The sequence below is a fragment of the Poromitra crassiceps genome, assembly GCF_964638095.1.
Source record: "Poromitra crassiceps genome assembly, chromosome: 3".
Taxonomy (NCBI): Eukaryota; Metazoa; Chordata; class Actinopteri; order Beryciformes; family Melamphaidae; genus Poromitra; species Poromitra crassiceps.
In genome coordinates, this window is record NC_139625.1 from 23,436,285 (window position 1) to 23,461,113 (window position 24,829).

General features: G+C 45.5%; 1 protein-coding gene across 1 annotated transcript in view; it reads left to right on the top strand.

Moving 5' to 3' along the window:
* Window positions 1-3,229: 3,229 nt before the first annotated feature.
* palm1b (paralemmin 1b) overlaps window positions 3,230-24,829 on the top strand; it is a gene marked incomplete at its 3' end in the record, with an annotated part of 42,285 nt that continues 20,685 nt past the window's right edge. The window contains exon 1 of the mRNA XM_083632955.1: window positions 3,230-3,332. The remainder of the gene's footprint in view (window positions 3,333-24,829) is intronic.

Genomic DNA, 24,829 nt, shown 5'->3' on the forward strand with positions numbered 1-24,829 from the left:
AAGCCAAGGCAAGGCAAGGCAAGGCAAGGCTACGTTTATTTGTATAGCACATTTAAAACAATATACAATATAAAATAGTACAATTAATAAATGGTAAAACAATAACTCACTATCAGATAGATAGTGATCAGACTAGGGATGCACCGATATGAAAATTTTGGCCGATGCCGATAACCGATATTAACATTGCTGTTATGGCCGATAACCGATATTTACCGATGTCGATATGATCTGTATAAAACCACATTTTTATGATCATCACATTTTGTACATACTGAAAAACACATGTTAACACTGAATTTGAAAAAGTTATGCATTTCTTTATTTGCAAAGCCTTTGGAAAAGCCCATAAATCATAGATTTACTGCATCATTTCATATCAATGTGAAGAATTTGGCTGATAATGATAACCGATATTAACATTGCAACATCTGACCGATACCGATATGACCGATATGTTAAAAATGACTAACATCGGCCGATACCGATATGATTGCCGATATCGTGCATCCCTAGATCAGACATTTATTTACATGAAATTCTTTGAGATTATCACTTTAAGTTGCATTACTGCCTGGATAGAGACACTGCAGGTGCACTCAATCAGCCTAACGAGCCCAACCACCAGGCTCCTGCAAGACAGGGCCAGGAGAGTGGTAGGGTTGGCACAGTAAGGTGTAATCCTCTTGTTTTGATGTGCTGTTCAGTCTAATCCAGTCTGTCTTTTAAAAAGTTCCATAGTTTAGTTCTACTATCAGTCATTTTGTAAGACTAGGTGGCATGTATTTCAAAGACATTTTTTTGCTATGTATAGAATGTTTCCCAATAGACTACTTGCACAACTCCACTACTCCCTGAAATGAGTAGGGCATCTTGGTTTCCTGTCCTACACTATTGGATGAACTGATTAATGTCAGGTGTGCCTGATCACTGTTGTTGTGACTGCAGCAGTCAGGCACACCTGACATTAATCAGTTCATCCAATAGTGTAGGACAGGAAACCAAGATGCCCTACTCATTTCAGGAAGTAGTGGAGTTAAGACCAAATCAGCGGGATGTTTACATTTACTTCCGGGTACCCCTGAGGTCCACACATTATAATGGTGGTGGACGGCACAAACTGACGTGTTGAAGACAAAAACAGACAAAGAAGACAAAAATGGTTCGTCCGTGTTGTGTTGTTGTTTAATATCATTCTAAACAACACTTTCACTAACGTTAGTGGAGACCAGACTAGCTAATTTACCTGTTGGACCAGACTAGAGTAGACTTAAGCTAAATTAAATTGACGTGGCGTCAGTAGCTCTGTCTGTACCAGGCTCTTTCTCGCCGAGAAGAGCCTGGTGACGCGAGGTTACTCTGTCTGTAATGTAAAAAAACAGCGAGTTTGACAGACAAACAAACGTTATTAGCTAGCTAACACTACATAAAACAAACACAGAAGAAAGGCTAGATACGTCGGACAAGCATGTTTACCAACCGTTTAACCATTTAAATTGAAAGTAGTCGGCCGAAAACAACGAGAGGGTTTGACAGCATTTATTTGACAACACGCACATTTAAACCTGCCGCCTTCCCCAAGTGGTACCCGGAAGTAAATTTGTTTACATGGTGACGTCACGGTGATTTGGTCTATTCAGTCTTTGGATGGAGAAATTGGGGTTAGGGGAAATGGAGGTAATGTTATTGACAAGTGAGCTGTAGTTTCTTTTTACATTTTGCACTGACTGATAGATTAACTCCAGCTCTAGTCTGTGGAATGAAAATAAAACCCCAGAGGTAGCAGGGGTGATGTGAGGCAAATAGAAACAAACTAATTGACTACAAGGGAATATGCCTATTCTAGCAAATAGAACATTGTTAGCTGTAATAGACTCCGTGTGTAGAACTTCTGTCCCTGGTTCAATAAGGCGCACACTATGAGAGAACAGATGCTAGCATAAACTCAGACTAGAGACACTAGACTGTGACCTCTCCTTTGGTATTTCTTGGTCCAGCAACCACAAATGAATTGGCATAGATTTTCAGATGGTTGTAGAAAATCTATTGGAAATCTGCAATGTAGAATTAACATTTGCCTGGAGCTCGAGCACCACCTGCTGGATATTGGGTGCAATGAGAAGAGGCCCTTTTCACAGCAGAGGTGGTACAACAGGAAGTTAAGCAGGTGTAACAATAACATTAATGGGGCCCTGGCACTGCAAGGCCCTGGCACTGCAACACCTAAAATGGAATGGAACAATCATTAATGGCATTGGTTCTTAATCTTACACCTGCTTTACCACCTCAAAACGGTTGCTGTGAAAAGGGCCTATGAAGATCTGCAAGAATAATTTGGGCCAAACAGAAGAGTAGTCTTATTGGCGAAATATGTAGCCTATAGCTAGAGTAGAAATAGATGCATAAATGCATGTTTTGCTCCTGTGATACATTCAAATTTTGACAAGGAGAGAGTGAGTGAGATAGAGAGAGAGAGAGAGAGAGAGAGAGGGGGGGGGGGCTATCTAATTGTGTGTCAATTTCAGTACAAGCAACAACGCTGCTTTAGGCTAAAAGCAATTTCAGCCACATAGCCTCGGGTTATTATAACAGCGTGAAAAACATTATGAAGGAGTGTTGACGTTCAGCCTTTCCACCACTAGATGGAGGAGTGGGACAGTGGAACTGGAAGAATGGTCCTTTCTCCCCTGTTTTGCACAATTGGACTTGATCCTGCATTTCAGGCTGAACGCCATTCTTCTGTAGCCTGTTCGCTGTTAACGCAGACAGCCTGGTTCCTTGGAAGTCATATGATAAGGCTGGAGGAGAGCCAGCAGGCCCCCGTTTTGGAGAGGAGGCCTCATATCTCAGTCAACGGCGCGCAGGGCCCCCCTTATCTCTATGGGAGGGGGGCGTATCCTTTTCCCTCTCCCACTCCCTTTACATACCACTCTGCTCTCACACCCATACATTAGGCTAAATAGCCTACTACAACCTGCCTGAGCTCAGACGACGCCCCTCACACGCTACAGCCTATGAGATCACCAGTGCGCGGGCTGAGATCCAAGCCAAGTCCGCCGCGCGTCTTTTTCCGCTCCAGAGGAAATAATTGGGATGCTATTATTGTCGGGCAGAGCGCACAAGCTGCCCGCGGCATCACCTCGTCAATAACAGAAGGGGTGCCAGCCAGAGGAGGAGGAGGAAGAGGAGGAGGAGGACTGGAGGAGAGGAAGGGGTGGCCGAGGAGGAGTGAGGAGTGACGCTCAGAAATAAACAATCGCGACCGCGGAGGCAGCAGAGACGCGCTGTGTGGAAGACGTCTGCGGCGGGAAGAGAAAGGGACTTGCTACAGAGTGAGTGTTGGTTTACAGTGTGGTGTCACCCTGCATGTATTCCTGTGGCTGACCTGTTTGGGGTGATTTTGTCCAGCTCTGCCGCCCGCCTGGCAGCAGCGGCGCAATATTCAAGCCTCCAGGCAGCCAGCAGCATCCTTCACTCGGAGCAAGAGGAGGGATGGAGACAAAAACACTTGTTTGGCTTTTGACAGCAGGCACCTATAGCCTATAGGCTACTGCTGAAGTCCCGTAGGCTACTGTAAATATTGTGTGACGATGATCGCATTATTATGGGGTTGCATCGTTAGATGACAATTCGTAAACAACACGAGGCGCAACATCATTAAAGGGGACATAAAACGCCAGCGTTAAATAATAGGCCTATAATAAAGTCAAGTCATTATAGTGAAAATGCTGCATTATTATTGTGTCAGGTCAACATAATGTATTACATGCCCAGAGGCCCGCTCTCAATAGCCTATAGATACAGGGAGGCCGACAGGTGTACAGTAACAGGACGACATGTTTACGCGAATGCCTTTGATCATCCATCATGTAATATCGACCTGTTTTGCAAAGAAGCGTGTTTCGGGATGAGGGTCAGTCTGGCTGTTTTTTTTTTTTTTTTTTTTGCGTCGACGGTGGCGCCGCCAGGCAGCCGTGACCGTGGCTGGGTGAGATGCTGGCTGGCTGGCTGTGTTCAGTGCGGGCTGTGGGAGTGAGGGGAGTGTGTGAGAGTAGCAGGGTATTTCTATGGTGTGTTGTGATGTGAGCTCCAACATGGCGCATGAGCTGATAAACCATGGCCATTACATACTCCTGTCTGGAATTCACAGCACTGTGCAGCGGACCAGGCACTTTTCTAAGCAGGCAGTCGGCTTTAGGAGTGGCAGAGCAGATACACAGAGTTCAAATTCAGCTTAGGTTACCATTAGTGACGTCACCTGGTCCCTCCATCCTCTGCAAGAATGTCAATAATAGGCCTATGTTTATAATATTCTGATGGCCTAGTGAAAAACCAACCCCATCCCATCCCATGCCTCTGAAAAAGAATAATATCAACTGGATCAATTCCATTAGTCTTTGACAGTCTGTTTTGCCTTTCCCTTTGATCACAGCAGGCATCGGCATGGAAACAAAAAGAATGGGGAAAGAGCACTAGACATGTGCGTATGTGTTTGTTCTCATATCCATTGTTTCTGCCATTCTCATGGGTTTCTGTCCTGAGAACAGAAGGGACTTTGTGGTCAACAACCGTTGACGAGACTTATAAGTTGCCTGACAACAATAATAATAAGAGTCCAGAATTGCAACACACCCATTGCATTTCAGAAGGATTTCATGTGGGATATCCAAGATCAAAGTACTGTACTTTGGCTGTTTTCTTCAGCAAAATAACTTTGATTCCTGGACTTGCTTTGAAAATGTGGCCAGGGGAAAGTGAATGAGAAACGCTCTGTCTTCCCTCAACAGCTACTGCCAAGGTGAGCTAAGGCATTTCATCCCTTTTGCGTCAGTGCAGCTATCAATGCTCAACAGTATTGGATTGTGGTTGTACTGGCTGCTCCTGGGCAGCTTCCAGGTGTGAATGTGTCTAACTGCGTGAGTGTGAAAAACAGCAAACATGGCAAGCCAATTCTTTCTCATTATTAAATAGCTAAAGATGAACAAAGTCTGGAGTTGGCTGCCTATTTATTTTGTATTCTAGTTAATGGTATGGACTGAGACCCGTCTGTTATTTCACCCCTTCACTATCAGCCACGTCATCCAATCCAATCTGTTGTGATTTCTTCTACCTCCGCCAAGGAGCTAATGTTTCCCTGTTGTTAGTTTGTCTATAAGTCTATCAGCAGGATATCTCAAAAACCTATGAATGGATTTCTATGCAATTTGGTGCACAGAGAGGCCTTGGGCCACGAAACAACTGATAACATTTTGGCGGTGATCCGGATCTGGGATGTCCACCATCGGATGATTATTGTTTAGCCGTAACTATGACAGACTAGAGACTTGATTCCAAACTCACAGCATGTTGCTGCATAGATAGATTACATTCTATGTATTGCTAATTGTCTGCTATGTAGTTTGTCTGTATGTATGAGGCATATGCCATGTCCACCATAGGCCTCAGCCACGTGGTGTATGTACTGTAGTTTGTATGTATGAGGCATATGCCATGTCCACCATAGGCCTCAGCCACGTGCTGTATGTGAGTGGAGGGTCTATGTCCGCTCGGCTGCTCTGTGTTTTGTCAGTCACAGCAGAGCTGACAGCACTTGTCTTGTCCACCCAACCATCATCATTCACCATGGCTCTGGACAGCCAGGTGTGTGACTGTGCTTGTATGACTGTGTCTATGTGTTAAAGTGTACGTTGTGTGCGCGCACACGTGTGTGTGTGTGTGTGTGTGTGTGTGTGTGTGTGTGTGTGTGTGTGTGTGTGTATGTGGCTTTGTGTGTGGCTTTGTGTGTGGCTTTGTGTGTGTATTTATGTGCTTATGTCTTGCTTGTCTGTGTGAAAGAAAAATAGGTTGAGATAGTGTGTTTGTGTGTGTGTGTGTGTGTGTGTGTGTGTGTGTGTGTGTGTGTGTGTGTGTGTGTGTGTGTGTGTGTGTGTGTGTGTGTGTATGTGCGTGTGCGCGTGTGTGTGTGTGTGTGTGTGTGTGTGTGTGTGTGCGTGCGTGCGTGCGTGCGTGCGTGCGTGCGTGCGTGCGTGTGTGTTGTGTGATGACTGGCTTGGCAGGTGCACTGGCTTGGATCAGCTCTCACCAATAACCCAGATAGGGGAAACAGGCTAGTGACCGGAAGGCTATTGGTTCGTATCCCAGTCAGACCAGCTGTGAAACTTTGCCTGTGAAATATGAATGAGTAATGCTTTCCACTGCTGAAGCAACTCAAGTCCAAGTGCCCTCTTGATCAAGGCACATGTCTCCAATGGACAAGTCTAGGAGAAACTGGTTGTACTGGGCAGTGTGTGTGTGTGTGTGTGTGTGTGTGTGTGTGTGTGTGTGTGTGTGTGTGTGTGTGTGTGTGTGTGTGTGTGTGTGTGTGTGTGTGTGTGTGTGTGTGTGTGTGTGTGTGTGTGTGTGTGTGTGTGTGTGTGTGTGTGTGTGTGTGTGTGTGTGTGTGTGCGTGTGCATGTGCGTGTAAGTGAGGCGAGATGTTAGTGAAAAACAACCGTCCCTGATAAATAATGGTTAAAAAAGCACATGATTTCCAAGAGAGAAAAGATAGTCAGTTCTTTGTAAGTGTTGCAACTTGTGCAGGGTTTTTCCTGCATAGAGGAATGTTTGCCCCCCACAAGACACCCCCCAAAGGCCTGATACTATATGAGTTCAAGACAACCTCCACTGCACACTAACTAGGCATGAGTGACTACACCATTATCTGTATCTGTTTAACCAACTAAATGATCCGTATCTGTAGCTGTACTCGGAGAGGGGCGTGGTTTAAATCAAAAGTGGGCTGGGATTAGACTGAAAGTGGGTGTGGCTTAATTTTTGTTGTTGTTAGGGATGAAACGATAACTGGTTTAATGATCAACTGTGATCAAATTCCCTTACGGTAACCGTACTGTAAAGCCGTGTTACCGTGAATACAGCACTTTGAAAAGAAAGTAAATACTGTCCATCATTAACCAAAGTTAGCAACCGTCTCCCAGATGCAGACGTGCAGCGTTTGTGAGTGTATCACTACCTTTTTGGTCTGAGTTTTCAACCTAAAACTAGGCGAAATGATTTCACTGAATGTTTTTTGAAGATTTTCAGCACATTTGAACAATATCGTGATAATACTGATGATAACCGTGATAATTTGAGTCACTATAATCGTGATATGAAATGTTGGTATTGTTTCATCTCTAGTTGTTGTTGTTGTTGTTGTTGTCAGTTCAGTGTGCCGAGATGCCACCAAAACGTTCAAAGTACGACAAAAAATTAATGAATTACTCTATTTGTATCTGTATCCTGGTATCGAATTTTTTTTCCAACGATAGCCCTAATCACGAGTAGGCCTAATCACGAGTAGGCCTACGGATATTTACACTCAGATGATCTTGTACTCGTAAAAACTACATTATCTGTACCGGCTAGTTGTTTCATTGGAGTATTCGACTCAACCCTTAACTGTATCATTTATTTAGAGAATTTCAAAGTTACTCTCACATTTGTACATTGAAATTACTTTGTGTATAAAACGTGCAGTGCTGTGAAAATACTTTGCTCCATAATTTCTGACAATTACTGATGTATTTGTGTTCAGGATAATCCTGACTAATGACTATAGTACACACTAACCCAAAAGTTGAGTGTAGTCTACGCCGCAGCTCGACAGGAAGCAGGATCCGTCCAATCGTGCTTACTGTCAAGCGTAGTAGTCACGCCCCCAAAGCTCCATTCTGAGCCAGCAAAACCCTGTGTGATAACTCTAGTCTGTAGCAGCCGTTGGTATTTAGACGTTTAAACTGTTCAAATGCATGGCGGCGTTCCTCCTGCTGATATTCATGCAATTTCTTTCAAATCTATTATACGGCTCAGGTTTCTCCCCCGCTTGCTTATCTGTGAAGTCGCACCAGCACACAGACGGTTATTGGAAGAGTATGAAAATGTGCCTGTGATAGCTGTGATAACACTCCACATTATTTCCAGGGGCATAAAGGTAACATAAAGGCAGAACGTTGCTGTGTTTAATAGCTACACCAACATGTTTCAGGGATATAAAGCAAAATTTTCTAGCTTGAAAGTGATAGTGCTAATTCAATCTTTCAGTAAGAAAGCACTAGCACCATTATGACATCATTGCTAGCTTTTGGGTGGCAGGACTGTTGCTACAGCCTTATTATGACATCACAGCAGGCATCTGGAATGGCTTCACGCCGTGTCCACAGCAAGCAGCCTGAGTCTGATGGATATTGCGAATTGCTCTGAACTGACCTTGTTGTCCTGAAGAACATTACACCATTTCTGCAGTGAAATCACATTAGTAAACTCATCGTAGAAAAAATGGAATCAAGTGCATTACGGACACTCGGTTACTGTCTTGTGTTGAAAGCTTGTTAGGTGAAGCTTGCTCAGCTTGTAAACTGATAAGGACTAACATCTGGGCAGATAGCCGAAATGTGAAGTTTATTAGATAATGAAGCAATCTGCCTCGCCCTCCCTCCCTCCCTCTTTCTTTCTTTCTTTCTTTCTTTCTTTCTTTCTTTCTTTCTTTCTTTCTTTCTTTCTTTCTTTCTTTCTTTCTTTCTTTCTTTCTTTCTTTTTTCAAATTTTTCTCTCTGTTAAATATCTATCTCCTCTATCCTCCTCTCTTTCTGTGCAGTCCCCCTCCTTGCTGCTTCGTCATGACAGATAAGGCAAGAGGGGATTTGTTGGCTTCTCGGCAGATTCGGTCGCTTTTCTGATAAACTGTCATTTTTAGCCACTACACCATTTTAATCTCAGAAAATGTGCTCAGACAGTACATGTCTGTGTGCTCATATGTGCCACCTCCCGACACACACACACACACACACACACACACACACACACACACACACACACTCATATGATGATCATCAGTGTTGCTGGAGGCGGAGATGGAGAATGTATATTGGGTCTTGTCCCGACCCTCAGTGAATCAAACAAATCATGTTGTAATCCCAGAAGAGATGGGCAGATATTGGACAAACATACTTAGCGTAAACAGCCTGAGTCTCTTGAGAGCCTTAAGTGGGGACTGGGATCTTGCCATAAGGGTTAGGCACCTATTTGGCCTAATGGTTCCTGTGTTAACATTGATAGGCCGCTCCAGTAATGCAAGGCCATAGGCTTCCTATATCCGGTCGAGTTTGCTGACTGAGCAGAGAGAGCAGCAGGAGTGTGGCCTCTGACTGAACAGAGAGAGCAGCAGGTGTCTGGCCTCTGACTGACCAGAGAGAGCAGCAGGAGTCTGGCCTCTGACTGAACAGAGAGAGCAGCAGGAGTCTGGCCTCTGACTGAACAGAGAGAGCAGCAGGAGTCTGGCCTCTGACTGAACAGAGAGAGCAGCAGGAGTCTGGCCTCTGACTGAACAGAGAGAGCAGCAGGAGTCTGGCCTCTGACTGAACAGAGAGAGCAGCAGGAGTCTGGCCTCTGACTGAACAGAGAGAGCAGCAGGAGTCTGGCCTCTGACTGAACAGAGAGAGCAGCAGGTGTCTGGTCTCTGACTGAACAGAGAGAGCAGCAGGTGTCTGGCCTGTGACTGAACAGAGAGAGCAGCAGGAGTCTGGCCTCTGACTGAACAGAGAGAGCAACAGGAGTCTGGCCTCTGACTGAACAGAGAGAGCAGCAGGTGTCTGGTCTCTGACTGAACAGAGAGAGCAGCAGGTGTCTGGCCTGTGACTGAACAGAGAGAGCAGCAGGTGTCTGGCCTGTGACTGAGCAGAGAGAGCAGCAGGAGTCTGGCCTCTGACTGAGCAGAGAGAGCAGCAGGAGTCTGGCCTCTGACTGACCAGAGAGAGCAGCCTGGTCTGTAAACATCAAAGCAATGCCTTTAAAGTCATGTCGATGTTAATGCTGTTACTCCGTGTTGGCAGAAGGATGAAGGCGGGAGGTACATCTCAGTCCTGAGGACCATTACCCTTTTGCTACTACGCGCTCTGGTTTCTTCCCTAACTTCTTGAAATACCATTACATTACAGTAAGCCTTTATATTACAGTAAGCCTTGATACTGAGAGATGCAGTCGTGGCATTTTATTATGTAATCAACATTTTTCTTATCTGCCAACATTTCAATTATAGATTCTTGTATGCGATCCAAGGATCAGATGTCATTCTAATTACAATTTCACATAGACTTGCTGGAGAACTGCAGTTGCTGGCGTCCAGTGGAGCTGTGTGGTGGTGTAGAAGGCTTCCCAGGTTGATGTACGGACCTGGAGTGCCAGAATTCCACCCTCTGTTTTGGCAAGCATCCATCCTGCTGAAGTGCAGGGGTGCTGCTCTGTCCGCGACCTCTGACCTTACATTTTGTACACCTTATAAAGTTTTGTAAGAGCGTTTCAGTGGGTGTCTTTCTGCTTGCCTTGTAAACAAGAAGAGATAAGATACCGCCCCAGGTCACTACATGGTTGATTCCTGTGTTCTCTCCAAAATACATTTTTAAAAACATAACTAATGTTCTCTGCGGTTATGTTACAACACTCGCCTCCTGTCAGTCACACAACCCAATCAATTCAACATGCAAACCATTTCCCCTATTCATAGCTTTCAAGGGGCGTTACGTGCTGCCGGGAACGCCCACCTGGCGGTCAAAAAAAAACTTGTTGATTCCGTTGCCTGCGAGTCGACTCACGCTGTTTGTTCAGCCAAAGTGCCGCATAGCCTACCTGTTGTGCTATCGGTTGCACTAAACCGATGAGGAGACACGCCTGGCTTGTGTTTTACAGAATCCCGTTGGAGAAAGAAAGGAGAAGGTTGTGGATTTGTGCGACGTGGTTCAGTCGCTGGGCAGGGGGGAAAAAATTGCTTTTTTTTCTACCATCAAAGTACACACGTCTTTGCTCTTTGCGGCCAACATTTCATCAAAGGTAAGCTCAAGTAACGTTACAATAATGATTAATACCCCGTTAACGTTACTTGAGCTTACCTTTGATGAAATGTTGGCCGCAAAGAGCAAAGACGTGTGTACTTTGATGGTAGAAAAAAAAGCAAAAAAATGTTGCCCCCAGCGACTGAACCACGTCGCACAAATCCACAACCTTCTCCTTTCTTTCTCCGACGGGATTCTGTAAAACACAAGCCAGGCGTGTCTCCTCGTCGGTTTAGTGCAACCGATAGCACAACAGGTAGGCTATGCGGCACTTTGGCTGAACAAACAGCGTGAGTCCACTCGCAGGCAACGGAATGAACAAGTTTTTTTTTGACCGCCAGGTGGGCGTTCCCGGCAGCACGTAACGCCCCTTGAAAGCTATGAATAGCTATAGTCTGTTTTCTTTCTTTCATTTTTGCCTTTATTGATAGGACAGTAGAGACGGGAAAGGTGGGGAGAGAGAGGGGATGACATGTGGCAAAGGACCACGGGTCGGATTCGAACTAGAGCTGTAATGATTAATCGATTAGTCGATCGACAGAAAATTAATAGACAACTATTTTGATAATCGATGAATTGTTATGAGTACAATTTTAAGAGAAAAGGTCAAAATTATCTGATTCCAGCTTCTTAAATGCAGTGGTGTATAAAGTACTCGAAAACCATACTTAAGTAAAAGTAAAGATATCTTCCCAGAAAAAGACTTTGGTAAAAGTCAAAGTCACTCATTAGAATATTACTTGAGTAAAAGTCTTAAAGTACTTGATATTTCCTGTACTTAAGTATCACAAGTAATTTTCTGATATTAAATGTACTTAAGTATTGAAAGTAAAAAGTACAAGTAAATGCTGCAAAAAAAATCAAGCAAAAGACATGCCTGGGCTTGAGTGGAAGTCTATTTCCTCTTCTTGACTTTTATAGCCGCTGGCAAACAACGTTATGTTGCATTACAGCCACCAAATGGAATGGCGTGTGGATTGTGATTAACGTAACTTGCAAACTAGGAGCACTGATTTGCCAAACCTGATTGCTTGCAGGCTACGCAATTTCTTCTGATTTTACTTTGTAACTAAGATGCTTGGGGGAAATGTAGTGGAGTAAAAGTATCCATTTTATTTGGGAAATGTAGTGGAGTAAAAGTGAAAGTTGACAGAAATATAAATACTCAAGTAAAGTACAGGGGCCGGTTGCACAAAGCACCTTAAGTTAAGATTTTCCTTAAAGTCGGAGTTAAGGTTTCCTTAAAATAAAGTCTGTTGCACAAAACAACCTTAAGTCTTCTCCTCAAGGTCTCCTTAACATTTTTGCTCAAGTATTTAAGGTTTGCTCCTTATCTTGCTCTTAATACTTAAGAAGCTCCTTAATTGTTGCACAAAAGACCTTAGCAACCAAAGTAAGGAAAAAAAACTAAGGTACCTCTGGCTCTACCTTAACCGCAACATGGCTGAGTTTATGGCGATACATGAAGAAAATGAACGCATCCCGAGAAGAGTGTTCCGAGACCGGGAGAACCCAATGGATACACTTAATGATGAGCAGTTGATTTTACATTATAGATTTGACCGTCAGTCCATTTATAATTTGTCCGAGCGTCTCGAGTTGGACCACCCAAACTTCGTGAATTAATTTTAATTTTAATTTCCTCCCACATTCGCTGTTTTCTGCTGGCTGTAATCAGTGGATCAAATTTACTTTTTAGTATCAGTTTTCTCCTATTGTATTCCTCCAATAGCATCGTCTTTTCCTCCTCTGACCAGTTTGGTTTTATTTTATTTTGTTCTGCTGCCATTGCCTTGTCTTGTTTGTTTGTTGTTGTTCTGTTCTGTTAGGTGATATCACAAGTAGACGGAGGCGCGCGGACAATATACAGTCTATCTATGGCGGGACCCGCGGAGAAAACGCAACCGTGACGGTCTCCATGGAAACAGTAGAATTTTACTGCCGTAAAATCTCTTCCAGTACAGTAAATGCCTCAGCGTTTTCCTTAACTAAGGAAACCTTTTAAGGATGTCTGTGCAACACCCTTAAGTATATTCCTCAGCTGAGGAGAAATCTGATGGGTATTCTGAGTGGAAACCCACTGCTCAAAATCAAACCTTAAGTGTCATACCTAAGGAGCAAACTTAAGGTGCTTTGTGCAACTGGGCCCAGATACTCAGAAAAAATACTTAAGTAGAGTACTTAAGTATTTATACTTAGTTACATTACACCACTGCTTAAATGTGAATATTTTCTGGTTTCTTTACTCCTGTATGACAGTAAACTGATATTATCTTTGAGTTGTAGACAAAACAAGACATTTGAGGGCGTCATCTTGGGCTTTGGGAAACACTGATCGTCATTTGCTACCATTTTCTGACATTTTATAGACCAAACAACTAATCGATTAATCGAGAAAATAATCGACAAAGATTAATCGATTATGAAAATAATCGTTAGTTGCACCACTAATTCGAACCCAGGTCGGCCACGCGAAGGATTAACCTTAGGGGACATTCACACCAAAAGCGTTTTTTTTCAGTCAGAACGTTATGAAAATCATGTCGAGTTTTTTTTGTACTCCCCCTGCAGTCGCGTGCAGTACAGATAGCAGCACAACGACCACACGGACGGGAGCCAGCTAGTTTTGTCTGTTTGATGTTGTTCACTGTCAACATAAAAGCCAGATTATTTCCAATTCTGTCAGCAGCGGAGGTCGAGAATCCCTCGGGAGGAGAGAATGTAGGAGTGGAAAAGACGAGCAGCACGCTTTTCCTCTAATGTTCAACTTTTTCAGCTTTAAAACGCCCACAGCGCTCCTCCAAAAAGACGAGACACCACCAGCGTTTTAAACGCCAGGTGCGTTCATTAAAAGAGGAGCACGTCTAGCGCGTCCTTACATAGAGAATGAATTGCAGAAAGACGCTGGCAGCTCCAAAAACGCTTTTGGTGTGAATGTTCCCTTATAGTGGTACATGCTCGGCCTAGTTAAGCCATCTAGCCCCATAGTCTGTCAAATTGAATGGAAATCAAAGCTTGACTTTAGACAATCAGAGCTTAAAATTGGCCCCTCTTGTTTACTCGGGGTAGGCTGGAATATCTAGACAGCCTTTATTTACTTCATATCTCAAAATGTGTTAAAAAAAAAACACTGGAAAAATGTAAAACAGTAAGGGGGTGCAGGAAATGAATAAAAACTCCAACCACAGTGGAATTGTCCTTTTAACCTGCCGTACCACATCCTGTTGGGTCATGCTGACCCTTGGACAAAATTTAGATGTCAGAACTCACACAGACGCGCACGCACCGCACACACACACACACACACACACACACACACACACACACACACACTCCTCTCTGGTCTCTCCCCATGTGTCTCCCCATGTGTGTTGTGGATTCTCATTTGTCCTCTTGACACGGGGTGTTATACAGCAGTATCCCCCCGTCTCTCCTCTCTCCTCTCTTACTGACTGAGCTGTTATCTGTGGGCGACCTGTGGCCTTTGACCTCTGACCCCCGGCGCACTCATGTGACCTCAGCGGACGTCCCCCAGTTTTTATTGGCATCGTGCCGCTTACGTCCGGCAGGGTCTGTGTCATGTCTCAGAGATTGAAGGATGTAGTGCTGTGTGTGTGTGTGTGTGTGTGTGTGTGTGTGTGTGTGTGTGTGTGTGTGTGTGTGTGTGTGTGTGTGTGTGTGTGTGTGTGTGTGTGTGTGTGTGTGTGTGTGTGTGTCTGTGTCTGTGTGTGGGGGGTATGCTATGCTGCTGGCCTGAAATCGGTGTTGCCAGTTCTCAAAAGAGAAGCAACCAAGTCTATTGGAAACAAGCCCAACAAAAGAAGCGACCCCCACCCCCTTTCTCTCTCTTTATATGCTATTTATCTAGACCTGGATGAAGATAAAATAGATTTACTTGAATTAAACTTATTTAAAAAGAGAGTGAAAAATAACATTGCAAATGGAATTCCATGTTATTAGGCTATTCTGCAGACTGGCTTACAAACGGTTACTGTATTATTATTATTATTTTCCTTACAAATTGTTACATTTTAAATTAGTGCAATTAAAATAGATATATTTTGTTACACTGCATTATTAAAAGCAGACTGTAGCAGTTGTTTGACGCGTGGTGGAATCTGTAGCTCCGACTCACTTTCAGAAGGGACACACTAGGGATGTCACGATACTAGAATTTCTACTTCGATACCGATACCCAGGAAAATATCGATACTCGATACCATTTTCGATACCACAGGAAGGGGGGATGATGACACATCAAGAGGCATAAAAATAAAATTAGACAGATGGACGGACAGATGCACACTTCTCCATAATCTAGTCCTGATAAAACTTTGAACTTAGACAGCAGATTACCGCCACTCTAGCCACCAGAACACGTTTAGCTTTTTGAAGCAACAGATACCCAATGAGAGGGAGGGGGAAATCTGTGATTTTTCATTAGAAGAAAGCACTGGTGGTATCAACAATGTTGCAAATGAGTATTGTATCCATTTAATTTTTTTAGTATTGATACTTTTCGATACTATCGATACTTTTGACAACCCTAGACACAACAATAAACTTCACACCCTGGGAATATTTTGCATTACTTTGAACTGATGGACGGAAAGGGTAAAAAACACGATTGTTACCTGTATCTGAGAACTGCTCTAGAACTGCTCTAGTGTTTATACTTTTTATGAGTAACAGCGTCCAAAATCAAAGTTGAGCGATGATGCTTACTTTGTAGCGATCCATCGGCTGATATAAAAATCATTGTAGCCTATTAACGTTATAAACTGCTATAACATGACTTTAGACCTGTTATGAATCAGCGGGGTCTTTTGTAATATTCGGGGAAAAAACCGAAGCCCAGACCACGTATGTGTCTTGCTTATTTACAAAATTCACATCCGTGCTCATTGTTTTGAATGGCGGGTTACCCCCAGTTCCGGGTCCCTTCCTGCCTCCCTTGCTTGCGTGACATCAGAGTGACCTTACGAATGTGGAGACGCATTCTAATGCCACGTTTGGACTGACATACGCAGAGCTGTCCAAGTGTGAACAGGGCCACTGACTGGCAGCTGTGCGTGTGTGTGTGTGTGTGTGTGTGTGTGTGTGTGTGTGTGTGTGTGTGTGTGTGTGTGTGTGTGTGTGTGTGTGTGGGGGAAGGGGAGATGTGGAGGGAACAGGGACAAACAGGACAAACTATCGAAAACATCTGCTTGACAAAAAAGGAGCAAGCCAAAATACGCAACTACACTTTAGAAACAAGCCAAAAAAAAAACACAACATGCAACTACCAATATTTGTAAGCGACTTTACAGAAAAACAAGCCCACGTGCCTTATAATAAGCGGACTTGGTATTGGTGTGTGTGTGTGTGTGTGTGTGTGTGTGTGTGTGTGTGTGTGTGTGTGTGTGTGTGTGTGTGTGTGTGTGTGTGTGTGTGGGGCCTATAGGGGAATGGCGAGGGAGGAGTATTGTCCCAAAGGAAGGAAGAGGGGGAAGTGGTGAGTAGAGAGAAGGAGAGAGAAGTGCCACTCCAGACTGAGTGTGAAAGAGTGGGAAAGGGATTTCAGATTGGTTTCCTCCTCCAGAGTCTCTCAGCTTTCTGATGCAGCCCGACCCATTAGAGAGAGTCAGCACAGTCCTCATTCCTTCTGAAGAGGAGACGCGTTTGTGCCAGACAATGTGTGTGTGTGTGTGTGTGTGTGTGTGTGTGTGTGTGTGTGTGTGTGTGTGTGTGTGTGTGTGCGTGCGTGCATGCATGCATGCGTGCGTGTGCACTCGTTAATTTCTGTGGGTCTGTCTGCATGACCTCGCCTCTCGTTCTCTCATCTTCTCTGTCTCGCCACTTAACACTATCTAATAAAGCACAAATGCCATGAAAACAATTTCTATATAAGTGTGTGTGTGTGTGTGTGTGTGTGTGTGTGTGTGTGTGTTCTCAGTCTGTTGGTGTTTTGATTAATGTGTAATAAAAACAATAAGTCATGTTGATAAAATATTTGAATGAAAATTGCAAGTTGAATTGCGATAAAACACTTGAGTTACTGTAAAACACATCTGTCACATGGCATGAGGGAGAATGGATAGTGTAAAATGAAAGTGATCCTTCTCTCCTCTGCCCTTCTGCCTTCCTATCTACATGTATCCTCTCACTCACACTGGTTATTCTGATTGATTAATTTATTAATGTATTAATTGATTGATTGGTTGGTTGGTTGTACAGTAGGGAAGGAGGCATCTAATTGTCCAAAATTAGCCAGCATCATCTCTGTACAGTTCATGGGCAGAGTGTGATTCTCCACCATGTTCAAATCAAAATCCCCGTGTTCAAATTGCAATTTCACTTGTCATTTGATTAACTGCACAGCCCTAAGTGTGTGTTTGTGTGCCTTCATGAATGTGTGTTTGTGTGTGGGACGTCCTGTTGGCTCGTGGAGCCAGCTGAGGAACATCCCGTGCAGTCGTAATGTAGGTCTGAGAGCAGCTCAGGGCATTCTGTGTCTCAAGTCCTCTGCCATCTTTTGCTCTACTGTTTACATTTAAAAAATGTGGGTGGCAGGATCACAATATATCACCACCATGCTTTAGATTAGTAATAAGACCTGATCTAATCTGCCACTAACACCTCCAGCTAGATAGACTGAGGAGTTTTGTCTCTTGGACCCAAATCTGAGACTATTTGTATTGTTAGATATAGGGCTGCACGATATTGGAAAAAACTGACATTGCAATATTTTTTTATTCTGCGATATATATTGCGATATGAAAAAATACAGGAATTTTCACCAAAAGTCTTGAATAGGTCTATCAAGCCTTGCTCATTTAAGAAGGTGGCCTAGTGGGTAACGTGCGCGGTTGATATACCGTAGTTGGAAGTTAGTGTGTTTTTAGCCACAGACAGGGTGAGTTGCAGGATCCTAAGTGAGTAAAAGTACTATAGTTAGTAGGAAAAGAGCTTAGAACGTCACCAAGAGGGCGTGCATTACTGTATGTTATCAGTTCATTTACCTTACTTGACATTGCATGCTCTGCGATGTGACTATTGCGCATGTGCACATTGTGATGACGATGCTGAAACGATATATTGTGCAGCCCTAGTTAGATATGATTTGGTCCAGAATGATCTGACTATCTGTATTGTATAGAGATAACAGTGAAGCTACATCCTCCAGTTGTGTTAACTTCTTGTAAATTAATTAATGGTGAAGTTGAACAATTCATCAATTTGCTGGGGACCCCCTGGAACCCCCTCGAGGAGTGGTCCCCTGGTCCCCGGACCTCACATTGAGAAGAACCACTGTCTTACAAAGGCAAAATTTAAAAGTTTCAAAAGTTTAGTTTCAGACTTCAGACTTTTTTGTGACCTCAGTTACGCATTTGCTCTGACCAACAAACACAAATCTATGTCTAGTAGTCAGGTGGGACGGTCAAACCTGCCGATTCAGCTGCTATTCACCTTGGAAAAGAGATTTTTACATTCATTATTGCACTTTCAGTCTACACAGCATCCATAAACAAAGATGTCTGACCCTCTTAAGCATACAGTTAACCTGTTTTAGGTCAGTTCAGTAAAGTGGCTCCTGGGGCCAGAGGAGCATGAGGAGAGAGGATGCTGCTGGTCCTCTATGCAGGGAGTTAATGTGTTCCTGGAAGTGCTACTGCAGCAATGTGCCCAGCAGGGAATACACTATACAGATAGTCATTAGTCTGTTTCCCTGACCTCTCAACGCTACACACCTGCCTACAAACACTGCCTGTCTGTCTTTCTGTTAACCCCATGGCGTGCCATGCTAAACACAGACAAACAAGGATTGAACATGTCGAATCTGACCAAACATCTCCAAACAAGGACAGACAGCCATAGAGACACTGCGGAGCGCGTCATCGTTCAGAAACCATGCCCAAAACGGGGGGGAACAAAAACTCCCCCCCCAATCCTGGCGTTCTCCTATGTCACGTGTTGCACACAAAGATCATATACGGAAGATGAACACTCGAACTTACTTCCGTGACAGCTAGATCCACATTTTTCTTCTCGCCAATTCTCAACGGCTTCCTTGTTTTGCTCGGGAGTACAAGAAAACTTTAATTTGCTATTTTTTTTACATTTGTTGCCTGCGCAGCCCCACCACACAACAGCTTTTAGCTATGTTTAATTCAAGGAAAATGACGCTGGTCTATGGAAGAGAATGGAGAGCTTTCCCCCATGATGGGCGTGGCCTATTTCATGCAGTGTCTCTATGGCACACCAAACACACATCTGTGTTTGTTGGAGAACACAGTCTATTCTGCCTATTTATCTATCTGTCTCCATTTGTCTCTGTTTGCCTGTATGTGACTGCCTGCTTGCCTGCATTCCTTTCTCCATCTCTTTCTCTGTTAGTCCTGTCTGACTGTCTGTCTGTCTGACTGTCTGTCTGTCTGTCTGTCTGTCTGTCTGCCTGCCTGTCTGTCTGTCTGTCTGTCTGTCTGCCTGCCTGTCTGTCTGTCTGTCTGTCTGACTGTCTGTCTGTCTGTCTGACTGTCTGTCTGTCTGTCTGTCTGACTGTCTGTCTGTCTGTCTGTCTGTCTGTCTGTCTGACTGTCTGTCTGACTGTCTGTCTGTCTGACTGACTGTCTGTCTGTCTGACTGTCTGTCTGTCTGTCTGTCTGTCTGACTGTCTGTCTGTCTGTCTGTCTGTCTGTCTGTCTGTCTGACTGTCTGTCTGTCTGTCTGTCTGTCTGTCTGACTGTCTGTCTGTCTGTCTGTCTGTCTGTCTGACTGGTGTAATTCCTGAAGGAGACAGCAGGATCAAGTGGCCCTGAGTGATGTCGTTCAATACTCGTCACAGCGGTAGCCTAGATTAGAGGTTAGAGAAGCGGGCTTGCGATGACCCTCATCTGGGAAAGTCCAATCGAGAAGGAAACTCTCTCTCTCTTTGCTCAACAACTCAACTGTTGTGGCGTCTCAGAGAAAGGTATAGTGTAACCCCCATGTTTTCCAGTGGAAAAACTCAGTGACCAACAGTGGAAGACAGTGGTTATAGTGGGCAGCTCCTAGGTGTGAATGTGACGCGGGCTGTCACTGGAAAACAGCAAGTGCCACTCAGTCGACTTCTCCTGCATAAATAGACGTAAGAAAAAGTGCATTTCGTTCTAATTTATGCATGGGACACATTCCCTGCAGCGTTCCAGAGATTATTGTGGGCAATGTTAAAAATGGGGCCCAAAAGTTCCTGCAATTCCAACAAACATAATTGCCAATAGAATAAAATGTGACATGCTGTCTGAAAGCTGCCTGCCTCCAGTCTCCATCATGTGTTTGCAGCTGGCTGTAGCTAGGCTGTGGGTGTGTGCTGATACTCGCAGGCAGGCAGCGACCTTCCCCAGGTCACACAGGACGGTCCGTCAGCTCATAGAGACAACAGAGTCCAGCCGCTGCTCCCAGGCCTCCCTCGTGCCACTGATGGACTGATCCAGAGTGCAGAGTCAGCTAAAACAGCCCTGTCTCACTGTAGCCAGGCCAGGGGGCTGAGGAGGGAGGAGTCAGCTGAAACAGCCCTGTCTCACTGTAGCCAGGCCAGGGGGCTGAGGAGGGAGGAGTCAGCTAAAACAGCCCTGTCTCACTGTAGCCAGGCCAGGGGGCTGAGGAGGGAGGAGTCAGCTAAAACAGCCCTGTCTCACTGTAGCCAGGCCAGGGGGCTGAGGAGGGAGGAGTCAGCTAAAACAGCCCTGTCTCACTGTAGCCAGGCCAGGGGGCTGAGGAGGGAGGAGTCAGCTAAAACAGCCCTGTCTCACTGTAGCCAGGCCATGGGGCTGAGGAGGGAGGAGTCAGCTAAAACAGCCCTGTCTCACTGTAGCCAGGCCAGGGGGCTGAGGAGGGAGGAGTCAGCTACAACAGCCCTGTCTCACTGTCGCCAGGCCAGGGGGCTGGGGAGGGAGGAGTCAGCTAAAACAGCCCTGTCTCACTGTCGCCAGGCTAGGGGGCTGGGGAGGGAGGAGTCAGCTACAACAGCCCTGTCTCACTGTAGCCAGGCCATGGGGCTGGGGAGGGAGGAGTCAGCTAAAACAGCCCTGTCTCACTGTAGCCAGGCCAGGGGGCTGAGGAGGGAGGAGTCAGCTGAAACAGCCCTGTCTCACTGTCGCCAGGCCAGGGGGCTGGGGAGGGAGGAGTCAGCTAAAACAGCCCTGTCTCACTGTAGCCAGGCCAGGGGGCTGAGGAGGGAGGAGTCAGCTAAAACAGCCCTGTCTCACTGTAGCCAGGCCAGGGGGCTGAGGAGGGAGGAGTCAGCTAAAACAGCCCTGTCTCACTGTAGCCAGGCCAGGGGGCTGGGGAGGGAGGAGTCAGCTAAAACAGCCCTGTCTCACTGTAGCCAGGCCAGGGGGCTGAGGAGGGAGGAGTCAGCCAAAACAGCCCTGTCTCACTGTCGCCAGGCCAGGGGGCTGAGGAGGGAGGAGTCAGCTACAACAGCCCTGTCTCACTGTTGCCAGGCCAGGGGGCTGAGGAGGGAGGAGTCAGCTACAACAGCCCTGTCTCACTGTCGCCAGGCCATGGGGCTGAGGAGGGAGGAGTCAGCTACAACAGCCCTGTCTCACTGTCGCCAGGCCAGGGGGCTGAGGAGGGAGGAGTCAGCTACAACAGCCCTGTCTCACTGTCGCCAGGCCAGGGGGCTGAGGAGGAAGGAGTCAGCTACAACAGCCCTGTCTCACTGTCGCCAGGCCAGGGGGCTGAGGAGGGAGGAGTCAGCTACAACAGCCCTGTCTCACTGTCGCCAGGCCATGGGGCTGGGGAGGGAGGAGTCAGCTAAAATGGTCCTGTCTCATGGCCCATTTCCACCGCTGGTATCAGCGTGGCCCCGCCCAGCTCGTCTCGCTTTTTTGTCTCATTCCACCGATCAAAAACGTGGATAGCCCGGGTTGAGTCGGGGTTGAGTCGTGTTAGTTTTGGTCCCTGTTTTGTTGAGGGTCCAGGGCTGTAAACCCGGTACCATACCGTGACGTGAAAACACTGCAGACGACTGATTGGTCAGGCAGAATTGTGTTTACTGTATCTACTGACTGTCAATGCTGGATACCAGTTTAGTGGGGCTTACCTTCTCTTCTGTTAATGTTATTTCCATCAGTCTTTTGTGTTGCTGCCTTCGGCTCTGGTGAAATAAAATCGATCTCCTTGCTCAGCTTTAATATGACGGTGGTTTTCAATTGTTTTGAGAGAGAAAAAGTCTGCTCCTCGGGAAGCCCTTTGTAGTGTGCTGCGTTGGCTCCGCTAGGCCGGAGGTGGGGGTTTAGTGAAGCCACGGTCTTGCCTGGTGAGAGGCCGCCGGGGTAGAGGCTTCCCTTCTCCCTGTAGCGCAACTCCCGTCCCCCGCGCAGTGCATGCATGTGAGTTTGAGTAACAACAAAGTGATATCCATTCTCCTTACCGATTGTCACATTTGCCCATGCACACTGTAGGTAATTTAAAGGCACCAGTATTTCATAATCAGTTTAAAAGATCTGTGTATGGATTTAATTTTAACGTTATACGTTATAGCCTACTTCGGCTATGGGAGGAGGGCAGATATGCGGTCGCTATGACGACCAGGTGTGGGCGGAGGCGAGTAAACTTGCTATGGAAACTGAGGGGCACTTTACACGAGGACGGTTTCCTATGGAAACGGGGAATTATTGTATCGTTAGTGCCTCCCATTAAGACGGCGACGGCGAATTCGCGCTTAGGAAACGACACATTTTAAAACCACCCTCCAGAGTGAAATTCTTGGTGACGCTCCCCACTGAGCGCTCCATGTAATCACTTTGGAACGGCACATTTCAGAAACTCTGACGTACCTGCACAGGCGACACACGCGATGCCGTGCGCGAGTTGGCAACCAAATACAACGTCAGTATGAATGAAGTTTGGCAACACTCAGAATTAAGCTACACTGCGGCCAACTTCAGTTACATGTTCATAGCGTTACTGCTGCGAGGAGCCGATGGCTGTACCCGGTCGGCATTTAACGTTAGTTACAAAAGCACGTCGACAGTGTTTTCTCACTGCCAGTAGCAGTAGGGTGACAGATCACAGTCAGCGCTCCCGGTCCTCGCTGCTCGTTAAAGATTTCCAATAGGCGTTATTCTGATAAACTGGTCACATATATGTTACATTCTCACCCGACAAATATTAAAACTTTAACAGTTTGGGTTTGTTTTTTTTAGCTTGAAAAAAGCTTTTTGGCAAGTCTAAATAACTGCGGAAAGTGTACTCTACTTCCGCGTTTAAAGCGAAATTACGTCATGCAGTAAGCGTCCTTGTATGGGCAAAGAATAAGGTGATCACACTGCCACCTAGCGACCTGGCATGTACATTACGGCGTTTTAAAAATTCAACAGCGCTCATGTAAACAGGGAGAAGGTCTGAAGGAAAAGGTGTGAAGGAAACGCTATTGTGTCGTTTCTTTCAGAAACTGTCCTCGTGTAAAGGGCCCCAGAGTCTATATCAAGTAGAGACAAGTAAGACCAGATCGAGTAGAGCTGTACTGTGCTGTTATATGTGGTGGAAATGAGCCATCACTGTGCCAGAGCAATTTAGAGAGAGAGTGGCGTCAGCGGAGGACCAAAATATTATTAGCCAATGAACAGCCAGGAAGGGGTCTTGCGCTACTTTTGAATGCTAAAATAAAGCTGATAATTTTTAACTGATAAGTACAACACAAACTGTCCATTTTGCTGCAACTCGACAGTGCTGCTTAATCCAGGGCCTTACTTCCTGGAACTCTTGAGAGTAAAAAACTGGTCCATTGGAGTGAATGGAGATGTCGCGACTCTTCTATATCTACGGCTCTGACTGTAGCCAGGCCAGGGGGCTGGGGAGGGAGGAGTCTGCTAAAACAGCCCTGTCTCACTGGAGGCAGCGCCGTGTATATAGAAGAGTCTTGACAAAAGAACTCAATTTACCAACAAAAACCATCAGGTAGATGATTTTGGCACTCTATTTTGTTGTTGATTTTTTTTACATCATTTAGTTATATAACTACTATACATTAGTCCAGGTGTATTTTTTGTATAGACACTGCTTTCATTCTATGTTTAGGCTGATTTGATGCATTCTCCAAAGACTTCTTTTTCTTCTTGTTTGTGCTGGAGAGATGAGAAAGGAGAAGTTGAGAAAGAATGTGCCTGTATTTGTGGGTGTGTGTCTGTGCGTGTGTGTGTGTGTGTGTGTGTGTGTGTGTGTGTGTGTGTGTGCGTGTGTGTGTGTGTGTGCGTGCGTGGGTGTGTGTGTGAGTGTGCCTGCCACGTGCACGCGTGTGGGGTTGTGGTTTAACTTTTCTCCGCAGGGTCTCATGTGATGGTGGTGTGGCTTGCTGGGACAGCGGTGGGGTGTGTGTTTGTGGTACATGCGCAGGCAAATGTGCGCGTGAACTCTTTATGATAGGGACAGTTCGCCCTTGAGCCTTTCACAAGTCCAACAGCCTCCCTGATTGGTCGATAAACTAACAAGCATGAAGGGAAATGTTATATATATATATATATATATATATATAAGGACCAGTGTTGCACTCACTATGTGCTCTACCTCCCTTGCAGCAAAGTCTAGGGAGGGGGCATGTTATTTATGGTTGGACCTATAAGTTGTAGTCCTCCTCTCCCAGCTCCAGTTTGACTTGCTTGTTAAATGATGCATGCAGATTCAAAGGGTGTCCAGGCCGCTCATAAGAAGGAGTGACATGCTCAAAGCATGTCCTCACACATCACACATGACCACAGCCAACAGGCACAGAGGGGGAGAGGCTGGAGAGTTGTTTGCCGGAGCTCTTTTGTGTTTGGCGTCTGGTTTTGGACCAGAGGAAGGAAATGAGGATCCCATATGTGTTGTGAGTTTCAGGAGAAGGCATGCGGCCGCTGAGATGTCGTGGCCGCAATCCGCGCTGCGCACACCACCTCCCTCCGCTGCTCTGTAGAGAACACACGGGTGGAATTCTTTTACACCCACAAAAACAGCATTACCGTCAC